This window comes from Zootoca vivipara, chromosome 2, assembly GCF_963506605.1.
Source record: "Zootoca vivipara chromosome 2, rZooViv1.1, whole genome shotgun sequence".
Taxonomy (NCBI): domain Eukaryota; kingdom Metazoa; phylum Chordata; class Lepidosauria; order Squamata; family Lacertidae; genus Zootoca; species Zootoca vivipara.
Genome location: NC_083277.1, coordinates 87,844,193 through 87,865,165, shown reverse-complemented (window position 1 = coordinate 87,865,165; position 20,973 = coordinate 87,844,193).

Genomic DNA, 20,973 nt, shown 5'->3' with positions numbered 1-20,973 from the left:
AAACCTTGTTTGGCTCCCTCCTGTCTACTTGAGTTGTCAACTTTTTCCTCCCTCAGGGCTCCTGTGACAGGTCAGTGTCTCACCTGCATAGCTGTCACACACAAAAAAATCACAACTGATTTCGTCAGAGAATCCAGCTGCCCCAGCGAACAACTAAGGATCCCTAGAGTTTGCAAAGCTGTGTTGTAGCTGAAATATTCCTGAAAGGTCTAGTTGGTGCTATGTTTCTAGAAAAAGAGGTGCCGGAACTCACCATGAACGCCTCCCTCATTCTCTTATAATAGCAATGGTGCCCACCTGAGAGGTGCCGGAACTGAGCTCCAGCTCAAAAAAAAGCCCTGGGCCTAGTGAGGTAATTCAGGGTCAATAGATGAGAGTTTTCAGAAGAGCCTCAGGGAAATGTAGGGGGTGGACTCAATATGTAACCTGTGATGAATCAAAGAGGCCCAAATAGTTCTGCTCCCATTCAAAGGCTGGAAGCGTGTAGGTGGGTGTTTGTGTGTTTGTGAGAGAAAAGAGAGATTCTTTGTTTAGGCCCATAACATGAAATGGCCCTGTGAGGAAAATACTGTGCTATGGGTTAATCCCTAGGTGGCACTAACTTAAGACTAGATGGAGCCAGGCCTTTCTTTTTTGCTTCCTTCCTGGTGTTGCAGCATCTTCTGACTCCTCTGCTTCACACACCCAGATGCGCTCTCTCTCTCTCTCTCTCTCTCTCTCTCTCTCTCTCTCACACACACACACACACACCAAACCTCCTCCTGTCACAAGTAGTCTCCTATCAGGCCAAGAAGCCTCTTCTGTGTAGAACTGGAGTGTGGTGTGTGGTGTGTGTGTGTGTCCATGGCCCATATAGGGATGGAAGAACAGAAGTGGAGCTTAGAATATGTTCTAGGGTGGGACTTCCCTGAGGGGAAAGGGCTGGCATTTGTGGGAAATAAGTTAAATGTGAATATTTAAACAACGGCAAACTGGAATTGAGAAGGAAGCTGCTGAAGTGGGGTGAATGCAACAGAAATATAATTACAGGTAGGTAGCCGTGTTGGTCTGACGTAGTCGAAACAAAATTTAAAAATTCCTTCCAGCAGCACTTTAGTGACCAACTAAGTTCGTCGTTGGTATGAGCTTTCGTGTGCATGCACACTTCTTCAGATACACTGAAACAGAAGTCACCAGACGCTTATATATAGTGAGAGGGTGGGGAGGGGTTTTACTCAGAAGGGGGTGGGAATGGGTGGTTGACTGTTGACGACTGTTAACGACTGCAATTGGTCTTACAGGAAAAAGCAAGGGGTGAGATGGCTAAAGATAGCTTTATCATGTATAATGAGATAAGAATCCAATATCTTTATTCAGACCAGGTCTCTCCATGGAGGAGACACCAAGGATCATCTAGTCCAGCCCCCTGCAATGCAGGAATATGTAGCTGTCCTGTACAGGGGTTGAACCTGCAATCTTGACATTATCAGCACCATGCTCTACCCAAATCAGCTACCTCAGGTAGTGTTTTATCTGTACCAACCCATAGACTTTATGGAATGCCCTCTACAAATACAGCTAGGAATAGGTTGTTGGCTCTCCGACATTCTCTTCTGCTGCTTTCAGTCCTGTGTAGAAATGCCTCTATATACCTATGCTGCACCAGGTATTAAGTGGACAGATGGACATTACGGTGGAGGACATGGTCTCACTGTCGGCACCTCACGAGGAATCTACTTTTTCTATGGCTTTTTGCCACACCAGCTCTGTAAATAAGAAAAGTGTAAGAAAAGGCCAATACAGCTATGTGGGGTATATATAGTCAGAGGCAAGCCCTGCCTTATATACATTATTAGGAAACCTGTTTTTCTCAGTGTGACAGCAAAGGACCATTTGTATGAAAAAGCAACATAGCCACCTCATTGCTTTTTCAAAACATATACAAATGTGAATTCTGCTTGTAGGAGGGCTGGAGCACCTCTGGAAGTCAAGATAAATCTGCTTATACACACACATGGCATAATTCTTAGGAAAGGCAAGGTTTATACAAGAAATTGAAGCTTTAAACCTCAAGTACCATAAATAGTATATTTTAAGGGTTTCAACTCAGTTGCAGGCCTGGGTCCAGACTCCATATTTGGCAGCTGTCGTTGTTTTATGATTAATTAAAATGAGGTAACAAAGCAAGACATGTCTATTAACAAGGGGGTTTGCAACATCAGTGGAGTATTCCAAAAACTGATCCTTTTGCCTTTTAATCTGCAAATATCTTAGTACGGTAGAAAAGCAGTCTTTCTTTCGGCTGCATGAAGAGGAACAAGCTGAAACCTTCATCTCCTCTGGTAGCAAGAGACAAGTGACTCACATACTCAGCTTTATCTTTATTGTTTCTCTTTCATTAAACAAAAAGAAAGCTGAACAAAAATTTTACCAGGTTTTTTTAATTTTCTTTTTAAGCGAGTTTCAGTATAGTACATATCTAGGCAGACAAACCTCAGCTTGTCTTGTTTGGCAAAGCGTGCACATTTATTAGGAAATGAATCTCCCTCTATTAGCACACATATGTAGTAAGTAAGCCCCAACGAGTTCTACAGTAATTGTGTATATATGATTACAACCCAAGCACATGCCTGCACTCTCTCACATTCATCTCATGTTTAGAGATGTGAAGGCTCGGGGGGAAAAACCGGAAAAATTCGGGGGGCGGGCGGTTTTGTTCCGCTTTTTTCCTGAAGCCTTTTTTGTTTTTTTCGGAAAAATTGGAAAAATAAAAAATAGATTATGGAATGTTTTATTTTAACATGATGAATAAAATATTTTAAGATAAGGGGTTCAAATATTTTATAAATCATTTTTTAAAAAATATCTATGGTATCAGATTATTCTAATTTCTGTGAGGACAAGCAAGTCCTAGGTTACAAACTGAACTCTCCAATGCAAGAACATGATACATTTCTTCCTTTAGGAGGTGCTGAAAAGAAAAAGGTTTCAGTTTTGTTTTTGCATGTGTGCGGTATGCATTGGTTCTGTTCCTCTTCACTAGGCCTCAAAGCACTGGAAGATCATTACAGCTCAGAAAATGATTCTGATTAAATTTCATGCCCATTCATTGAAACTTAGTCCCACTTCCTTCTTCCGTTCTTTTTATGAGAATGTTTTTTTAAATACTGTGAAGAGGAAATATGAATAATTGTTACTTCTGGATTTTTAAAATTTGTTGTTGTTTTTTTGTTCCACATAAACCAGTAAACAGTTCAGGAGATTGTTGCTCCATTTGTTACAAATACAAATAAATATTATCTTAAAAGTAAATTCTGTTTGTAATTATTGTTTGGATAGACTATATTTTTAATATGCTAGTTGTGATAATTTTATGCCCATTAAAATTGTCTATAGTTATATTTTATGTTTCTAAAGTAACAGAATGACTTTCAATCTGGAAAAGAAAAAAGAAGTGCTAATGTAGCATTTTTTGCAATTTTTCTGAAAATTTCTGGTTTTTTCTGAGCTTCAAAATTTCTGAAAATTTTACATTTCTACTCATGTTACATCTGCCCTATCCCATCCCTTCTTGCTTATGTTACTCTCCAAAATGCCACTGGTGTTATTTGCCATCACTCGGCAGTGTGTGTGTGTGTGTGTGTGTGTGTGTGTGTGTGTGTGTGTGTGTCCAACCTTTGTAATATTAGCATAATACCTTTGCTACTTGAGGGGGGTGGTCTTTAAAAAGCAGAGTGCAAGTAATTAACACCTCTACCTCCCCCAAATATTGCTCAGGTTCCCTTGATCAAACCATTCACTAATGCATTATGCTTAAAAGGATATAAACAAACCACTCTGACAGCCAAACCAGCCATTTCTTCCCTGGGTGCATTTCAGTTCCAGGAACGCCAACTATTTCAGATAAGTAGTGACTTCCTGTTTCAGGATGCAGCTTTACAGATGCCTGAAAAGAAACTTTCTGTTTCATCCTATACCAATTAATATGTCCTGCCCCCCCCTTAAAAAACCCCCTAAGAATAAGCTTGCGTCTCAGTTCTGGTACCGAAAACAAATTCCTGGGCTGAGCATGTGGTCAGAGGCACTCTGTTAGGGTTGCCATATGTCCTTTTTTTCCCAGGACACGTCCTCTTTTTCTTGGGCAGAGTAATCATAGTGATCCATAGTTAAAAGTGGAAGTCAGCAAATGTGTCCTCTTTTTTGCTCTTCAAAATATGGCAACCCTACCAGGCTAAGGGTATGTCCTTGAGCTGCTATTTTGTACTCGGCTCTGGTGGGAATACTTTAGGGTTCTAATGATAAGCAAAGTAGATGCCACAAATCCAAAGGCTGCCCTGTAGAATAAGGCAGAGAGATGGTATATTCCAGCAGGTATTTCCAGCAGGTCATACTGTCACCTTACTTAAAATAATAAAAAAGATAGCACCCCCTTCTCTTTGAGCAATCAGTTGCAATGCCAAGCTAGCTTATCATAGGGAAGTTTGCCCACTTGAAAGTTAATATATCTGCCATGATTGAGTCTGTAGCATACAAGAAGACAGGTTCACCCTTCTCATGGCTCCAGAGAGTTAGCCACTTGGGAAAACACCCAAGTCTGAGGAAAAAGGAAAAGCAGACTAAAATAGTTTAGTCTTGTTTTATTTTATTTTATTTTTTTCCCTTCACAGAGGCTTCCAGACAGGGTGGGAGTCTTTGGTTGTGTCTGAGCTAAAATTACAGTAAATAGAGTAGTGACTGGAAAGCTCTGTGTTTGGGATAAGAGCAACTTGTACAAATTGCCAAAGAGCAGAAAAGGAAGGGCGTTTTGTTTGAGGGACAAGTAGCTCATAGAATCATAGGATTGTAGAGTCGGAAGGGACCCCTAGCGCCATCTAGTCCAACCCCGCGCAATGCAGGAACCTCAACTAAAGCATCCATGACAGATGGCCATTCAACCTCTTGCTTAAAAACCTCCAAGGAAGGAGAGTCCACAACCTCCCGAGGAGGTCCGTTCCACTGTCCGATATCTGTTTCTGTCAGAAAGTTCTTCCTGGAATTTCCTTTCTTGTAGCTTGAAGCCACTGGTTCAAGTCCTACCTTCCAGAGCAGGAGAAAACAAGCTTGCTCCGTTTTCCATGTGAAAGCCCTTGAGATATTTGAAGGTGACTATCGTATCTCCCCTCAGTTAAACATACTCAGCTCCTTCAACCATTCCCCATAAGGATTGGTGATAGAGCACCTACTTCGTATGCAGAAAGTCCCAAATTCAGTTCTCCAGGTAGGGTTGGAAGGGATCCCTGAAAAGCAACTGGCAATGTTGAGTACCAGTGGTTTTACTTGGCATGCAGCAGTTTCCTATGCTTCAGTGTATCACATAGAATCGGAATAGAGGGCCCAGTAGGAAGATTTCGGAGGTGCATCCCCCAAAACAGCTGGTCAGAGCACACACACTTTCCTAGCCCTGTGCCATGGACACCAGGGTTCTTCATTTGCTGTTTCTACAACTCACATTACTGAAAGATCCTTGTGGAAACATTCTGTATCCAATTAAATTAGATTTGGGGATGCAGCTGCTGTGTAGAAGCTCATAGGTCGTGTTTTAGGGAGCTGCTGTAGGGCTGGGAGGAATCGTAGGGTTGGAAAGGACCGTGAGGGTCATCTAGTTCAACCCCCTGCAATGCAGGAATCTTTTGCCCAATGTGGGGCTTGAACCCACGGACCTGAGATAAAAGTCTTGTGCTCTACTGACTGAGCTATGTAGAAGAGGGAAAGGCAAAAGCCAGCTTTATGAATAGCTTTGAATCCTATTTGTGCTATTTGTAAAATCTAAATTTCTTTTGCAAAAACATGGGGAGAGGGAGAGAAAGAGTGGGGTTCCCAAATTAGTAAATGCTGTATTGGATGCAGACAGGGCGGTGTCTGCTGTTCCCAAGAACATGAAGTCTTCATAATTCATCTTCTAAGGGAAAGGAATTGAAGGGGCATATCTCCAGAGGGTTGTTTTTTTTAAAAAAAAAATTATTGGCAGAAATTTCTGTGTCTGGAGTTTTACTTCTTGAAATGTGGCAACCCTAAGTTGGAGTCCAAGAGCCTTTGGAGGGCCACAGTTTAACCACCCCTTTTTTACATTATACTGTACCTCATTTAAATTTTGCATTTGCACCAGGACTGCATACTGAAGCAGACCAGAAGCCAACAGAACTAGCAGGCTTATTAAACAAGGAGTAGAGAATGAGAAATGGGGTCTAGCTGAGTAGTGTTGTGCCATCGAGATGATGCCCATCATCCACTGGAAGATACCCCCTATAGCAGGCACGTCCAACAGGTAGATTGTGATCTACCAGTAGATCACTGGGTGTCTGTGGTAGATCACTGCTAGATCACTGGCACCCCTAAAAAAAGCTCACCCAAAATTTTCCTCCTCCCTAAAAAAGCTGAACTATGACCTGAAGCCCTAAACAAAAATGGGCCTCCCTCCTAAAAGCAGCTCAACAAGTTTGACCTAAACCCCCCAAAACAGGGCTTCCCTTCCTTTAAAAAACTCAACAGCTTTGACCTGAACCCCCCAGAAGGGGGTAGATCACTCCCAGTTTTTAACTCTGTGAGTAGATCAGAGTCTCTTGGGAGTTGGCCACCCCTGCCCTATAGGATACAGGACTCCTGATATCCTCATGCACAGAGAACACCCCATAGTTCATGGGGAGGACCCCTTGCTATAGAAAATGAACCTGGGTCCCCAACACATACCTATTCTTTTGCTGTCGCAGCTTCACTTACAAATTGCATTCTGGAGAGGGAAACAGCAATTCCTGTCATGATGATCTGTTAGACTGCCACCTTGCTTGCTGGCCTTGACCCTGCATCAATAACATCAGCCCAGCACAGACAGTTTTCTCCACATATCAGGAAAACATTCCCCTGCTCAGTTGGAAATCAGCAGAGTAAGTCACAGCTTCCAACATCGATTTTGTCCCTAACCGCTACATAATCTTATTTACTTCATAGGAGCTGTTCCTGGGTAGTAATGGTGTGTTTTAAACCTTAGGAATGACGAAGACCTATGCAAACCTTTCTTGAGATATAACTAGCTTTTGGAGAAGATATGGGATCTGGTGAATTAAACGAGTTAAATGCTCAGGTGGCGGCAATTAGAGAGCCAGAAATTTGGACTCTGCTTTGCTACTGAACGATAAATGATGAAGGCAAAACAGCAGCCTTTTTGTTTCTCTTTTCTTTTGAAAACTGCTGAAAGTTTTAGCTAGGATCCAAAGAACTCTGACTTTTGTGCACCTAAGGGGGGTATTTTGGACTTGCATTTCTGAAACATCAATGCTGTATTGAATTGTTACTTCAGTAAAGGGGGAATTTGAATACTGAGGGGCTATTGGAGGGGCTTTAACCCTCAGCCCTCTTGCTGTGCAGGGTCCTGATGTGATCTTGTGCCATGACTGTGCAGGGTTCTAGATCATGTGATGAGCCTATGAATACAGTAGAGTCTCCACTGCAGACGTTTGCCCTGAACATGTTGGAAGTTGGAAAGCACTATTTGATTATGCCTATATGTGGTGGGTGGGTGGGTGGTTGCTTAGTTTCAGTGCAAACTCCCTGGGCATTACTCAGGTGGTAGTTTCTCAAGGGCCACCTGTGCATATGAGTATACTTCCATCTACGATAAGCAGCATAAGTCTGCTGCTGAACTCGTGTAGAAAAAGTTTGCAATGGTGGCAAAAATGCTCCAGAGGGAACAGCTAACACGACCACAAGCCTGTTTCAGCCCAGATTGAAAACAAGCAGGCTTGCCATAAACACAAGGAATGTTTGGATTGGCCTTCATAATCTCAGCACAAGAATGCTTAATAAACCCAATGCTTAAGGCATCCTTTCTCTTTAAAACTATTTACGGTCTAGGGATCCCCTTCATAAGAGTCTCTCACAAAACTCCTGCAGTGTGATCCCCTCCCTGTGCAGCGATCACTGCCCTTTTGCGCCCTCCCTTTCTCAGTGCACAGATCCGAACTGTCAGTGCAGGTGCATTGCGGCTAGGCCAAGAGAAGCTGAAGAGTTATCAGAGCTGTCGGATGTGAACAGTTTTAAACCAACAGATAGTATATGCTGCCACCTTGAGGAAGCTTCAACCACCCAGGCAAGCTAAACATAGAGAGAAGCAGGGAGTGGGAAGAACAGGATTGAGACAGAGCATTTACCTGAAGTCTTCAGCTGGTTTAACTGCTGGCCCTTCTTCCCTGAATACTCTGGGAGTTGTAGTTCTGTGAGGGAGAAGGCCAAGGGATCTTATACAGTTTTCTGAATACTGCCCCCATCTACAGTTCTCAGGATTCTTTGGGGGAAACCAGGAGAGCTAAACTGGTATAAAACTGATGCATTCCCCGTGTAAGGTTTCTGCAGGCTGTATTAATGCACTAACCGGGATGAAGCACTAAAAAATTGTACTTGGTGGTTAATAGATTGAAATTGATGATCACATCCCTCTTATTACACTCATAGGCAGTGCTGGGTTTATAAAAAGGGAGCTGTTGAGAGACAATCCTGCCTAGAAGTAATGCTCTACTTACACCCCCCCCCCAATTGGTGTGTGTTTGGTTTCTGTGGGTGTATTCTGCAACATGTTATTGATGGATTTATACTGGACTGTCCCCACATCATTCCACTATATTAGCTGTTCTGTGATGCTTCCCTAATGCTGCTGCATTATTGCTGCCGGGAAGGGCACTCTTGTGCTATAGTGCAAGAAAAGTGGGACAAACTACCACCAGCCCTGGAACATTTGTGGAATGAAAAGTTATAGGATTTCAGCAATGCTGGGTATTGAATCTTTCTAGGACCTTCTGCACGTAAAGCAGATGCTGTGCCATGAACTACAGCCCTTTCAAGGATAAGGAGATAGAACTGATTGTCTGGAAGAGAACTTTTGCATAGCAGTCAATTTCCTCTGTTCCATGGATGCACAGATACTCAGCTTATGTGGCTCCCTTGTGTTCAGCAGTCTGCAGAAAAATGTGGAATCCATTAAATATTCCAATAGAGACTTTGGACACAGAATAAAAGTCTCATAATAGCAACTAGATAATGGCAGTTTCTCCTAAGAAGCTGCTTCTCTCTGTGTATGTGTGTGTATCCTGGCCTTTCTATGAAGGGAGGGCACAGAGGAAAGGAGGAAATGCTGGAAAGGGTGGATAGTTTTATGACACCCAACTCTGATGGGTTCCTGGCTCCATTTCCTGGTATCCTGATTGTCAGGGATAGTCCCAGTTTCCCACCCACCCCCTCTCAGTTCAGCAATTTTAAAATTCCTGGCTTGTCTCACCTCTCTGGCATGATAAGAGAGCCATGCCTGTGATAGCAGTATCAGCACACCACAGCTATCAGGTAATAGTTGTAATTGCCATATGGGAAACCTGTCCTGTGAAATCTAATGACAGAAAAAGCCATTTGTGAGATCAGCGCACTGCTGCTTTCCCCTTATGATGGACGTCTGCATACCAGAGATTATGCTAAGCATAGCCCCAGAGAGTTTATCTGACCCACATTGTTCTGGCTTTGCACCCAGTCAGCCCAGCACGCCAAGATGTGCCTTGCCCTTTTCCACCCATGCATCATGCTGCGTTCAAATCCACTCATTTCTCGATTCCCCGTTGGCAAAAGCAGCAGGGCGTGTTCTCAGAGCCCTGCGTAACTGGAGACATGAATCTTTCCCAGGGTGAGCCCTACGTGAGGAATTGTCTGGAATCTCACTTGTCGCTGTGAGCGACAGTGTCAGGGTCGAGAAAGGAGGGTGGGTGGGATTGATCCCGTTTGTTCTGCGGACTTGGAAGGGTGATGTCCCTGAATCCAAACGCAGTCTCTCCATCCAGTTTTGGGAGGTTATTTTGAGATTCACATATTTCTTTACAAACAAAAATGTCTATTTCTAGATTTGCCGTCCCTAACTTGGTTGGGATTCAGACTGGGGAATGCAAGGCTCCCTGCCAGCACTAGAATGAAGCAAATGCTTGCTTTGGTCAACATGGCAAAAGTGGGACAGAGCGACCGATGTTGCTGTGAGGAGAGAAAGCCAGCTCCAAAGTATTTTGCCCCCTGGTTGGGGCTTCTCCCTCTCAGAGACATGCAAGCGGAAGGCAGATACACTCCCAAGGAAGCCATTCTTCCTGGGAGTGTAGGAAGTCTTCTCTAGGGGATGGTATACACCCTATGAGTTGTACAGCATGTTCCAAGTGGAGCTGGACTGTCTTCTCATCTGATTTCTATCAAAATCTTGCTGGGAAAAACTTGTGGCCCCTGTGAACTTTGCAGCAAGGCAAGGCAAATCCTGCATGCTACATGTGGTTCTTCCAGTGTCAAGATTCTGCAAGCACAAACTTCAGATTTTGTTTCTAAGCTATGATTGGTACCAAACAAGTGTTGTGTCTTTATGTCACCTATCTGGTTGCAAAATCTACACCTCCTCTCTCTCCTTACACCTCAAGGTGTAGGATAACATCCAGCGGCTTCATTAACTACGAATCCCAAAATCTGGGATCTCCTCAAAACCGGTGCCAAAGTTTTGCAGTCGTTTTGCAGCATCCCACAAACAGAGTAATTGATACAGGAAGACCAAGTTTGTAGTTAATTGCCAAAAACGCAGTGTTGTCCGATTAACTCCAAATTTTCACCAAACTTTGGCAAAAATTTTGCAGCGTTTTACAGCAAAACCCCCATGTTTTGCAGCGCCCCAGAAATGGAGCCATACCTACTCAAACCTGGGGTTCAAAAGCTCACAAAAAATTAATCATTGTCCGATTCACTCCAAACCAGCACCAAACTTTGGCAAAAGTTTTGCAGGAAAAATCCCGCATTTTGCAGCGCCCCAGGAATGGAGCAATGGCCAATCAAACCCGAGGGTCAAAAGCTCACCAAAACCCCCAAAACATGAGATGTCATATTAAAGTGATTGCAGGAACAAGCCCCTGTAACTACTACCTATATAGATAGGCTTGCCTAAGCAAAAACATTTTAAGCAAGTCCCAGAAAGAGAACAGTTATGGTGCCTACTTAATGTCAATAGACAGGGAGTTCCAAGAAATAAATTAAAATACCAATGAATGAATATGTCAGCATCCAAAGAGATGGCATTTTAAACTTCTTATTTTGGCATATTGCCGTTGTTTCATAACCAACCACAAATTGATAAAACAATTTGTGCTCCCCAGAACAGAAAGCATTTTATTAATTGGATTTATATACATACTGCCTTCCTGCTGTCGCCACCTTTCCTTTCAATTAAAAAGCTTAAGTTCTATTCCCATTTGCTGTTGGGTTTTTTTGGGGGGAGAGGTGGCTGATATGGCCTTGCATTAAATAAAACAAAATATTAGCTACAAACACTTTCTGTAATGCCGTGGCCATGGAAGAGAGGGGACTTGTATTGCTCAGTTCTGGTGACACGATATGCACCATGCAATAGGTGCTCATTCTATTTGTACATCCACTGTCCACACCAAACTCAACATCATATGAAAAGTATTAGCAGGAAATGAGGTGAAAGGCAATTTTCATTTCCCTAATGACACGGATTAGTGTTTTGAGTAAGGTAAAGGGACCCCCTGACCATTAGGTCCAGTCGTGATTGACTCTGGGGTTGCGGCACTCATCTCGCGTTATTGGCCGAGGGAGCCGGCATACAGCTTCCAGGTCATGTGGCCAGCATGACAAAGCCGCTTCTGGCGAACCAGAGCAGCACATGGAAACACCGTTTACCTTCCCGCTTGCACTTTGACCTGCTTTCAAACTGCTAGGTTGGCAAGAGCTGGGACCAAGCAACAGGAGCTCACCCCGTCACAGGGATTGGCGCCAGTTTGGAGTAAATCGGACAATGTTGAGTTTCTGGTTACCCTTTGACCCCTGGGTTTGAGTGGCTATTGCTCTGTTTTTGGGGTGCTGCAATACACTGGGTTTTCGCTGCAAAATGACTGCAAAGCGTTGGCACCAGTTTCGAGGTGATCCCAGATTAGGGGGTTCATAATCCATCAATGTGATACGGGCCTGTGAGGCACATCTGCGAACCAGATAAACTGTTGTGGGCACCACACACACACACACTATAATCACACCCAATTACTTCTTCCACATCGCTACACAGAAAGTTTCTTTCAAGCCTATTTTCTGCAAAAGAATGGCACTCTGCAGCTTTTCACCAGGAAAGCCTCTACGGATACATGTGCACTAGCAGGCTCTTTGCTGGAGACTGTTATTTTTATTTACTATTATATTAATATCCTACCTTTTATCCAAAGAACTCAAGGTGGCTTACCCACTTCTCCCCCTCCTCATTTTATCCTTAAAGCAAACCTGCGACTAGAGGGAGACTGTGACAAGCCCAAAGTCACCCATCTTCTTGGTTGAGTGGAGATTTGCACCCTGGTCTCCTTGTCCAACACGCTTTCCACAAAACCTGGCTGACTTATGCACTAGATCCTAGTGTTTTGCTATTCCGAACCTACAGGCTAGTTTCTATCCAAATTCTGCCAATCCTTGGAAGTCTTTGGGAAATGTTTATGATTGTAAAGCTGCATAAACATTAGTTGCCCGGTCGCACTTCTTACCTTATTAACAAGATGAACCAATAAACATAGTGTAATGAAAGTAACAAGGTGACAGTGTCTTTCCATGCATCATTTTTAAATGTGTGGTTCATTGATGTTTCACTCTATTTCAAACTAGCTCTATTCAACATGAAATACTTGGTGATATTTTCTGTAGAGCTCAGGTGAGATGTATGTTGCATGGGCTCTGAAGCAGTGCTATAATGGAATAAACAAATGGCACAGATCAAGTCCTAAAATACTTGAAGAGTATCATGCCTTATCTTGCTGCCTAGGATCTTAATAGGTTCTTTTAGTCCTGAAAATGGCAGGGCTTTACGGACTTACAGTTAAAGGATGTTAGCTAGTAGTATTGCTTAACATGGTTTCTAGATAACCTGTTTATTGACAACTCAAGAGGCATGAAGAGGTGTGGGTTTTTGGGAGGGAGGGGGCGGCTGCTTCACAGTTTTAGCAAGTACATGTTTATACACATGGTGTGTACATGCGCTCTGCAATGCATGTGGCGGCCAAACACAATTCTTTGAATGTACACACACCATAAAAAGAGCAAAATAAATGTACAACTCTGGCTTGTTGTTCATTATACCTGCAGTGTACCTCATCTACTGAACTGAAACATATTCTTTCTGAAAGTGTAACATGTGAAGCTTCCCTCAGGCACGTAGGCACACAAAATACACTTTTTACATTGTGTTTTTTATTAATCTTGAAAGGGCTCCAGTGTACCAATGATAACACAGGCTAATCCAGAGTGGGAGGAAATTTGAAAGAATGTGTCTGGAGGGAGAAGTCTAGACGTTCAGCTAAAGCAGAGACCCCGTCCCTGTATGCCCCCATCTCTCAATGGCTACACTGAAGAGTGCAATTAGAGATATAAGACCAAGATCAGAAAGCACAGAGGCTGTGGATGGATGTGCAAGGACATGCAGAACCATTAGCTCAACCAGGGCACTTAGTATTTTGTTCTTTAGAAAAATGAAGGCATGTTAAGAGCGAAGATGGTATGTTGTTTCAGAGTGAGCACTAAAGAGTGCCTACATTGTAGGCATTGTAGGCATTATTACCTAAGTTTACCAAATGGGCCATGGATTTCGCATGCTATAATATTGCACAAAATATGTAAAAGCAGAAAAGTTCACTGTGACTGTACCTTTAGGCAGAACACAAATTAACACTGTGGGAGGCTGGGTAATCTCATGATGATCTGTATAGGAGGAGTCCAGGTGTGGCCTGAATATAATATGAATAAGTGGACCTGGCTGAAGCCAAGCTGCTGCCATGACCCTGTTGCCTTCCGATTGGCCCATTTGAATGGGCTTTGGCGCCGAAACTGTGCGGTCGCCAGGGGAGACCGCAGCACCACCAAATGGCCTCATGGCGAGGAAATGGCCTTGACACTGAGCCATGGGCTGCACCCTGCAGCAAACCACCACTTCCCCGGATCCCCAGATAATCAGCTATTATCACAGGCAAGAGTATATACTGCACATGGCATTGTGTTCATCTTCCTCCATGCTGGGGAAAACATACAGCTCCTTCCAGTGTGAATTAGATTTCCAAGCCTTTATGAAGAGGGTTTTCATATCACCCATTGAAAAAAGCTGATGTGTGGACATATCAGAGCTTGTATTATAATTAATGCTATTGGCTGAAAGTTCAAGGACAGGGCAGATGTGAGATAGAAAAGGAGATCTAAACAGTATAGGAGCCCTTGGATAGGAAACCTTCTTTTAGCCTTTTCTGTGTTTTCATAGAATGCATATTTCTTTGCCGGACCTGCCACATACTGTGTAAACAGACCTTTGGGTAATTCTTTACAGCTGACACATTTTTGCTAACAAATGTCAAAGTCCATTTGTCTCATAAGAAAGGCTCACTCCATTCAAAAATGCACACACCGCTGTAGCAAAGGTGTGTGCATGTGTGCACAATAGGCAGTGCTCTATGAAAGCAGGGAGCCCAGAGGAAGACAAAATAATGAGGCCAAACTCATGCTGAATTTCAGCATGGACTGCCAAAGGCTGGCTAGAGTAGGTGTTGGGTGGTGCTTTGGTTTTTTTTAATGATAATGCACATTTAAATGGACTAGAAAACGCAATTCAGCACAGGCTTCTTTTGTACCAGAAGTGAGAACCGCACACTATATGTGGCCATTCATACTGTCATTTAATGTGGATAGGAAGCTTTCTGTGCCTTCATTAATTATCCACTGTCTGTAAGACGTCCTCCTCCAAATCTGTTTCCACCACTGCACAAACAATGTACAGTGTGTTAAGGGTATATAAATATGTGCACATCCATGTTATATACATAGTACACAGTGGTGGACCAGACATTGGAATACTTCTTCTTCTTCTTTGGCGATCGCTCGTAGCCAAGTAAGATTGTCTTCCATAAACACAATTTTAACAATGGGTCCGTAAGTGACTGTGGAGGCCAATTCTGGATCCACATGTCCTTCCACAGTGGGGACATTGGTTTCCAGGCGGTATACATGTTGTTTCACATTGGCTTCGAATCAGCACTGTAGATGGCTTACCAGCAAAGAACTAAACTGCATGTTCCACATGGAAGGACAATAAGCTGTTGAAATGGATATTGTGCTAGTTTCCATATGGGCATCAAGAGTGGTGTTTGCATCAGTTTCCCCTTAGTGGTGCAGCAGTAGAATTGCTAGTGCATTTGCAAAGCTAAGCAGTGTCTAATATGGTTTTAATACTGGATGGGAGACTGCAAGTTGAGATTCCTACACAGCAGGAGGGTTGGAGGTTGGACTAGATGGCTCTCAGTGTACCTTCCAACTCTATCATTCTATACTGTACCTGCTTTTACAAGTGTAATGCACAACATGGTCGGCTCTGCTTTTCAGTGCGCTGTCTTGTTGGAACAGAGGGCACATGCTGTGTAAAGACAAGGTATCAGGGTAATCATACCCATTTTTCTCAGCCTTTCCACATTTTCACATTACTATGAAGCAAAGCAAAAAGTAGGCATTGCGCTAATAGTGCAGAACAGTTCCTATAAAGAATGAGCTAGTTTATTCAAGTGACGTGGGACATTCAAAACATAATCAGACATTTGGATTAACGGGAATACCATTTACAAAGAATGGCAGTGATGTAGAACTGGGTGCTTAACATAAATGGAAATTTTAGACATGGGAAAGAAGCTAATGCATTTGAAATATGATTGTTGGATTATGTATTTAAGACCACTGGCCCTTGTCTTTAGGTAGGGTTATAGACCAGTCTCTGCACAGATAATAATATCCAAACTGTGTACCACAAAGCCCCAAATGCTATGTTCTCAATAAGTTATGAAAATATACATGAATTGTGTTTATTTAACACAGAGAAGGATGGAATGGTAAGGGGCAAGGAAGAAGGAACCCAGCGCTTGAATTATGGGAGAGGAGCAGCCGAGGGTGCTTCACAAGGTTCACAAATCTTATCCTTTTAAAATGTTTTAATTTATTTTCATGGTACAGAAGACACCATGGGGACGCGGGTGATGCTGTGGGTTAAACCACAGAGCCTAGGGCTTGCCGATCAGAAGGTCGGTGGTTCAAATCCCCGCGACGGGGTGAGCTCCCGTTGCTCGGTCCCAGCTCCTGCCAACCTAGCAGTTCAAAAGCACGTCAAAGTGCAAGTAGATAAATAGGTACCGCTACAGCGGGAAGGTAAACAGTGTTTCCGTGCGCTGCTCTGGTTCACAAGAAGCGGCTTGTGTCATGCTGGCCACATGACCTGGAAGCTGTACACCGGCTCCCTCGGCCAATAACGCAAGATGAGCACCGCAACCCCAGAGTCGGTCATGACTGGACCTAAAGGTCAGGGGTCCCTTTACCTTTACCTTTACAGAAGGCACAAACCCTATCCTTTTAATCAAACCATGTAGCCTTCAGTAGCCTTCTGCAACCAGAAGCTAGGGAGTGCAGCACATCCAAGCTGCAAGATCTGCTGGCCTTGTTGTAATGTTTCAGTACTGGGAGGATCCCAGAATAAAGATGGGGAAACATAAAAGAAATAGAAGGTCTAACCCTCCTTTTCCAAACAAAGCTTCTTTTGAATTTCCAAACCTCTCTCTCTCTCTCTCTCTCTCTCTCTCTCTCTCTCTCTCTCTCTCTCTCTCTCTCTCTCTCTCTCATTCTCTCTCTCTCTCTCTCTCTCTGTGTGTGTGTAGCCTGTATGGGTTTCCTTCATAAACATACAAGGCAAAAACTTGCTTAGAAATTGAGTTTTTAATTAGCTTCTAAGGAAAACACATAACCAGCCAAATTTCAGGCACATGGATAGTTCAATATAGTGCAACAACTTATTCAGTTGTATTTGACAATCTATTAGAAAAACAGCTATGAACAACCAAACAACAAGAAAAAGTGCCTCCTGACAATTTTGGTCCAACATTTTGGAGTTGCTGGACCTTTCTTTCTAGCTGCTAGTTCTCATGTTATCTTCCTTGGCTAAATTAAAGAGCCTGTTAGTACCCAGCATTATCACTGCACAAGAGTACTTAGCCATTGTAAACACTCTGGCATCATCACTGACTTAGCACTGGGAAATGAGAAAAAAAAGGGGGAAAGCAGCTACACCGCCCCCCCTCACTAAATCACTCTAAGGAGTGATGGGAGCACATCTAGGGAAAGAGGAGGCCACGTGATCATGTCTTTCTTCTACTTAATGCTATTTTTATACTCCCTTCCACTTCACTAATCTCATAATGGCCCAGCACTACAAACACCAGTCCTAGAACATGTCAAATGTGAACTCTTACGCAGCAAGCTTGTATGAAAGTAAGTGCTCAGAAAGGTCAGGTGAGGCTGAATCTCACAGTATTCTCACCATATTGTCACTTCACGTCTCCCAGTTACTATGCCGCATTTCTTACCCAACTATGGAAACTTTTTTTACAATGTGTATTTTGAAAGCTGCTGGTTTTATTTCTATTGGGGGGGAATTAGGCTAACTTTTAAAAAATATCTAATTTCATTAATAATTTTAATGCATATTTTATATATTCAGTAAACTGCTTAGTTGTTTTTTTATAATTAAACATTATATAATAAATATGACATAACTGTGGGCCCAATATTGAAAATGGCAGTAATATGCCGAACTCTGTCTTCTCCCCTCCACAGTAATTAATAGCATTTACACACCTTCTGGCGTCATAGTGCTCTGTATTCAATCAGCAGCAGTAGTGAATGATGCTGATGGCAAACGTGACGTATAATGATGTCCCCATGACATGACACAGGTAATTACTACAAGAGAATATGGTGGAGGGAGAAGGGAGTTCAGTGCATGGCTGCCATTCCATTAGCAGACATACATTGAGAAGCACTTCAGTCTAGCTAGGTCTCTTACCATGCAGGTTAGACTACACTTATGTGCCCAACAAGGGGCTGCATTTGAAAAGTGTCCAGCTGGTGCAAAATGCTAGATCACGGGTGTCAAACACAAGGCCCGGGGGCCAAATCCGGCCCGCCAGACCTTGTCATGTGGCCCTCGTCATGTGGCCCGCAATCAAGGCGGCGACCCCTCCTTCCCTTTCTTCCTCTCTCTCGTTCTTATTCTTTCTTTCCCTCTCCTTCCTTCCTTCTTTATCTCTGTCTTCTCTCCCTCTTTCTTTTTCTTTCCTTCTTTATTCCTTCTTTCCTACTCTTCTTTCTCTCACCTCTTTCCTTCCTCTCTCCCTCCTGCTCCCTCATTTCTTTCTTTCTTCCTTCCTTCCTTCCTTCCTTCCCATCTTTCTTCCTCTCCCTCATTATTATTCTTTCTTTCCCTCTACTTCCTTCCTTCTTTCTCCCTTTCCGTCTTCTCTCCCTCTTTCTTTTTCTTTTCTTCTTTATTCCCTTCCTTATTTCCTACTCTTCTTTCTTTCCCCTCTTTCCTTCCTTCCTCTCTCCCTCCCACTCCCTCTTTTCTTCCTTCCTTCCTTCCTTCCTTCCTTCCTTCCTTCCTTCCTTCCTTCCTTCCTTCCCTCCCCTCTGCAAAGTAGCTCTGCAAAGGTCCTGCATGAAACCCTAGCGAGCCTCCACCACCCAGTGCAGTTATCAAAAATCATTTTTCAATAAATTGTACAATAATTGTACATTTGAATATCTACTTGCCATTATTCTGACTATGTTTCCGCTTTCAGAGCTAGTTATTACTTACATTATTACAAAAAACAGTAATAATTGAATGCAGTGACAATAATTTATGATAATAAAGAGTGAACACATAGTCCTACAGATACAACCGGCCCTTTGAGGGTGACCAAACTGCTGATGCGGCCCCCGATGAATTTGAGTTTGACACCCCTGTGCTAGATCAATGTTGGGAGTACATCTACGCTATACCAAATTAATTGGCTTTTGATCTCTTTTAAAGCCCAATTCAAAGTGCTGGCACTGGCCTTTAGAAACCTACGTAGTTTAGGACCTGTATACCTAAAAGCCGTTGAACTTCCCTGCTTATTTTGGTCTCCACGTTCCACTACCATCTGAAGTGGTGAGTACGTGGGACAGGGGCTTCTCTGTGGTGGTGCCTTAGCTGTTAAACTCTCTGATGTGGAAGATTCAGCTGGTTCCCTTTCTTGCGCCTCAAGGTTCTAGCTGAAAACATGTTATTGACATGTGATTTACTGAAGGCTGCCGCTCTTGCTTTTTGGTATTTCTAGTTATTGTTTAATATTGTTGTTTTATGGTGATAGTTAGTGTGAGGGTGCTATTTTAGGGTGGGAAGATGGGATGGAAATGTAGAAAAATTATTATATAAATTACGTGCTGCTGAACTCTCCCTGAATGGCACACACAGTTTCAGGGCAAAAGGGTCGTCTACATCTAGGGCCCTCTCAGATGCTCTTCTTCAACTGTATTTGTTTCTTTGTCCCTTTTCTGCTCTTCCTTAGCTCAATTAGTGCCCTCCAATTCTTGCTCTAGGGATTCTTTCCTCTCTTCATCTGTTCTGACCAGTTCTCTTTCCAAATCATCTAAGTTCATAGTAATTTTTGCTGCCCCCTCTGCACCTCCTAATCTTTTCATATTGTTCTGTTTTTCATCTAATCTACTTTTAAATCTGCTCTGCAATAAAACCTTAACCTATAGAGGATATTGGATAAGCATTGTTGTATAGGAGCTTCGGAATTAGCAAACCTATTGCAGTATCAGTGTCATCAGTCGGGTAATGGTGGATGGAGTCACAGGGATAATCAGCATCCTTGTGTATTTTTGGCTTATCTAGAGGGATATTGCTTTTATATCTCTTTCCATGATATACCTGATGCTATCTCCTAAATTCAATTAGTTAACCAAACCAGGCATTACTGTTGTTTACGGTACAGGCAAAACCAGATGTGGCTTGTTTCAGATTTCTCTCTTTAGACCTGGGACAACATCTGGGGAAATGCTTCTGTAATTACTCTCTAAGCTAGAAGTCATTACCTCAGTTGATCTATATGAGCTCACAAGATTAGACATTAAGGGGAAATTAGAACAGAGTTGACCACATCAAACAACAACTGAAAGGTTGAGCATCTGTACATGTTTCTCTCCCCTCTGACCACTGATTGCCTCATGATCCAGTCAGCACAGCAATTTCCAAACAACGTGAGACTACGAACTCAACCATATAGCAGCCATTGAGACCAGGAGCCGTCCGCTGTGGAAGGAACTCAAAACACAGTTTTGGGGGAACCCAGTACTGGATCCTCTATCATCAGAATCACCAATCTCTTTGGGCGAGTGGGCACATTGGAATTTTGAGGAAAGTGTCACAAAATGGATGCAATGGGGGCATAAAACTGCTGCTGGTGTAGCATAACACAAAATAGCTGCCACACCTGAAAGAACAGAAAAGGAGTCAGGATCACAAAATGGTGTGTGTGGTGTGTGTGTGTGTGAAAACATCTATATCAGCCACTGCTATGCTCACTCACAGAAATAAGCTCTGTGCAAGGACGATGGTGTCCAATTCTGGCTTCCAACTGAATGGGGTTATGTTTAAGAGGGAGTGTTCAATGCAGGACATACTGGGACAGTGGGAGGAATTCATTGTCATACTCTTCTGATTGTTTTGTCAGTGCAAATGAAGCAAGCCCCCCCCCCTTTCCTCCACCAGTGTGCTGGTCTGGGGGTTATCCCAATCCGCCCGAGTCAATTTAAGGGGACGCAGGGGTACACTCAAGAGAGAGGAGGAAGGAAAGCCCCATTACACAAGCAGAAGTCCTTTGTGCAGGGCTTCCACCTATGAGACTCATTGGTGGATCCCACCCACTGCAAATAGTAACTGAGCAGGAAAAACTAACAGCGTTCTTTAAATTTACGGAGACCTTTGCAGATGCCATGTGCTGGTGACCCTATTAGTAGTCTCTCTCCAAGGTCTTAGGGGAAGCATTTTCCAGCCCTCCTACCTGAGATCCGTTAAGGGTG